At 39.9% G+C, this 4,013-nt stretch overlaps 1 long non-coding RNA gene across 1 annotated transcript in view; it reads right to left on the minus strand.

The window, feature by feature from the left end:
• Positions 1-1,878, minus strand: part of LOC106936979 (uncharacterized) — a 6,486-nt gene extending 4,608 nt beyond the window's left edge. The window contains exons 1-3 of the long non-coding RNA XR_001422282.1: positions 1,572-1,878; positions 1,338-1,451; positions 701-1,178 (exon numbers count right to left, since the gene is read on the minus strand). This is a non-coding gene — a long non-coding RNA (uncharacterized LOC106936979). The remainder of the gene's footprint in view (positions 1-700; positions 1,179-1,337; positions 1,452-1,571) is intronic.
• Between the last annotated feature and the right edge of the window lie 2,135 nt (positions 1,879-4,013).

Consider the following 4,013-nt stretch of genomic DNA (forward strand, 5'->3'; position numbering starts at 1 on the left):
GTGGTAGATCTGAGCCTCTATTGCTCTGGTGTTTAGGGCCTGTTCCTGGGCAGCCAGGATATATAGACACACACAAAATGATGAGAATTTCTTTAGGAATTTCAGAAGTTTACTATGCCAAAACAATGGAACATCATAATCTACAATAATACAGCAAGAGGCATATTTGTATTCTAAGACAACACCTCAGAGACACTGCTTTCTGGTGTGACATATTACTTACATTTAAAGACATTTTTCTAGATGCCTTAAGGAGCCATGTTCATCTGTTAAAAAAAATTGCAAATATAACGTATTCAAACCATAAGGAGGTGGGTTAGGGTTAGCGGCTGCTTAGTTTGCTAATGCCTTGGGCCAGCCCTGCCTTAAGAAATCCCAACACCAGTAACTCACACAGCAGCAGCTTTATGTCAGAGCTGGATGACTCCACCCCGACCAGGGAGCCCCTTCCAGCCCAACAGCAGGAGGATCCACTTGCCAGTACTTTCTATTCTATAAATAGGTGTCATTTTGTGTGCTATGGGAGCTGCATGGGTGCGATAAAATACATACTCGTTTTATGTTGCTAAACTGCACTGGGAGGTAGATTACAGCTACACCACAGTAACAAACAGGAGACTACAGGCAGTTTCTAAATTTAAACTATTTGAATCAACCACTGAAATTGCAGATCTTATACAAGAGGAGAAACGTTACTTACTGACGGAGTTATGGCCACTGCAAGTGACCCAAACAACCTTCCCCCTGCAGGATGACCAAATGTAGGCATGAAGAAAACAGGTGAGAGTTTCCCTTTATACGCCACACCCATGAGGACCTCCTCATGGGACCCCTGGCCCCTAATTACCAAATTAGGGGCCAAGGGTCCTCAATCTTGGGGCAGGCTTCATCCTGCTACATGAGAATGAGATGTTTGTATACAGAGGAGGTTGATTACTGAACAAGGAACAGGTGGCTGATTACAAACGGGTTGCAGGTGTGAGAGGAGAGAAAGTTAATAACTTTGTTGTTGCCATGTTGAAATCGTTACTTCTCCAACTATATTAACTGGAAAGATGCCTTACAGGTTGGACAGGTTTTGAATTATTGCCCTGCTGATTCATCAGCAACAATAGAGAAGAGGTTATAAACGCTGAGGCAAGGAGGTAAGGCCAAGCAGAGAAGTTGATTCTGGGCTCCTGCATACAAAGAAAAGACAAGCAATTGTTATTTTTAGGGTTTATGTTATAGTTTTTTGTTGTTGTTTTTTATTTAAAACTTTAAATAGGACAACTTTAAGTTACGTATTATTGGAATGCATCAGTGACAAACCCTTGCACTCGGTACCATGGACTCACACTAACAAGGAAGCGTTTATTGAGGTGTCATGGAAACTTTTAGATCCACTACAGCCAGAGCTCAGCTCCCTCTCCAGGACTAATGACTGCAGCCTGTGAGCAGACAAACACAACCTGCCAAGAGAGCACCACACATATCACTGCAGCGAAACAACATGCTGACGGCGTGACGGGCGCCTGGAGCTTTAGGCCATTATAATGATGCAGGAAAACTGAATGAAAAATGAAAATAACCTTCCACCATCTTCTCTTGCATCAAGGCTGACATTCTTCCCATAATGAAATAATCTGCAGAAGCAGCTCGGCAGACAGCACTGCCACACACTGAACAGGAGGTGGAACGTTTTCTCCCGATCAGGCTGGTCTCCGTTTGACGTCCTGAAGAAGCATTCCCGTCGGAAATCCCCGTCACGAGACAAACAAACATCCTCCTCACTATCCTCCAGTATTCACTCGAATTTGCATGCTTGTGTCTGATGCTGCCAAGACTCACTCTCTGTGCAACGCTAATCAATTCCTGCAGTGGCTGGATAAGACCACTGCACCCTCCCTTTGAGTGAGAGCCAACACTAATATGAATGACTCATTTGCAATGTAAAACATGATCAATTAGTAATCCAGCACAGAGGGTGCATGGAAACCTCCGCTTCACCTAAAAAAATAGTAATAAATAAAACGGGGCTTGTTGTGTCGTGTTATGTCTAACAGGATTACATCCTGCTGCTAAAGCTACAGTGGATTGTGACGCACAAGGAAATCTGATCCAGTTCAACACGTTTCACAGCAAAATCTTTCACTGTCCTGTCACTTTATTGAGGTCACTATAATTGCGCTCATTGCAGATTATTCTGAACATCATTTTACCTTCTTTTTTAGGCCAAATATGCCACAAAATGGCAGACACTGCCTTGGATTCTGGATCAGTTTCAGTCTCCCGTTTTGTCTTTTCTGCTCTCTTCCAAGTGGAGCAATCAGAGGAGCTGGAGAAAAAGATTAGGACGTAATTCGAAATACAGGGATTGCAGACCTCATTTTGGGGGGACACTGCATCTCTTATCCTCTGTTTGCAGATGAGAAAAGAGCTTTTTCGCTTTTTGACCCCTGCTGTGGCACTTAGCAAAAGAAAAACACAGCTTGTCTTCTTCAGAGTGTGCAAAGTTTAATTATTGTTTAGGACATGAAAAGGATGATGGCGTCTACGGATCAAAAGGAAAAAAAGATTCACATCTCTAAGCTCCAGGACTTCAGTGGGACTGCTTTTTAGTGGCGTCAGCCCTGATTTAATTCTTTGCTAATTTTGTGACCTTTTGTCACATTCCAGCTGCAGACTTCATTGTATTTTATTGGGATTTCACATAGTGATAAAACACAAAAACCTGTATAAATGTGAAGTACAATTAAAGCTGCAGTATGTAGCTTTTATAAAAATATTTTTGTTAAAACTGTCACCATGTCATGACAGTATATGTGACCTCCACCTCCTCTTTGTGCTGCTACTGCGATCTGCAAAAAAAGTAGTAATGTCTTAGCACTGCCAATCAGCTAATGTACGTGCTGCTCAATGTGCTAACGGCTGACATCATAACATTCCACTGTCATTGGTAACCATGGTAACTGACCTTAGCATTCGTGGCAGGCTGTGTTATGGTGAACCAGTTGCAGGCAAGGAAAGAGCAAGAAGGAGTTTGTGAGCGCTGTATACACTAGAATGATTGACGTTGCTGAAATCCTCCTGGCTCTGATTGGTCATTTCTGACTGAGTGGTAAATCACAGATTATCTGTTTAATATTATACTGTCAGGAGATAATGAAACTTGACCAAACTTTGCATTCATTTTGTTTGGGTAAATTTAACCAAACTTTTTGAGCAAAGACAATCTAATGTCAACAGTTCAGAAAAACCAAAAGAAACTAGAAACAATTTAGATAACACTTTGGGTACATTTCAGTAGTAATTATTTATATCATTTTCACACAATAAGGGATCAGACCAACATTTATTTAATTAACCACATGCTCTACAAAAAAAGGGTTAATAAAAATCATACATGCCCAATTTGAAGTAGCTTCAACTGTGAAACATTTTAGTTAGAATGGTTGTAAAGATGCATATCTCTTCAAATCAAATTTTATTTGTATAGCACATTGCAGCAGCAAGGCATTTCAAAGTGCTTTACATAATTAAAAACAGAAACAGTCATGTAACATTGAATAAACAGTGAGAAATTGAAAGAGATATAAAATGGAAGAAAAAGAAATTAATAAAGTAGATAAAAAGTCAAGATAAAAACATTAAAGACATTAAAACCCACACTCTAACCCTAATTTAGCCATAAGCAACTCTAAACAGGTGGTTTTAAGTTGAGATTTAAAGGCACCCAGTGTTTCAGCTGTTTTACAGTTTTCTGGAAGTTTGTTCCAAATCTGTGGTGAATAGAATCTGAATCTCTTGACAGCAGGTCTGCACAATCTGGACATCAAATCAAATTCTTATACCACAATCAGTGATGTTGGTAATATTTCCCCTTTTATCAGTAATTTAACACATGATTATTTCTTAATTCCCATCTAAAGAATGTTTTGGCTTTTTGTTAAATGCAATGGAATTAAATCCTGGACTTTTATAAATCAGTGATTCTTGAGAATAGGGACAAAATGGGTTTTAATTTTCCCATA

Source organism: Poecilia latipinna, unplaced genomic scaffold (genome assembly GCF_001443285.1).
Source record: "Poecilia latipinna isolate Pla-1442-1.1 unplaced genomic scaffold, P_latipinna-1.0 Scaffold2253, whole genome shotgun sequence".
NCBI lineage: Eukaryota > Metazoa > Chordata > Actinopteri > Cyprinodontiformes > Poeciliidae > Poecilia > Poecilia latipinna.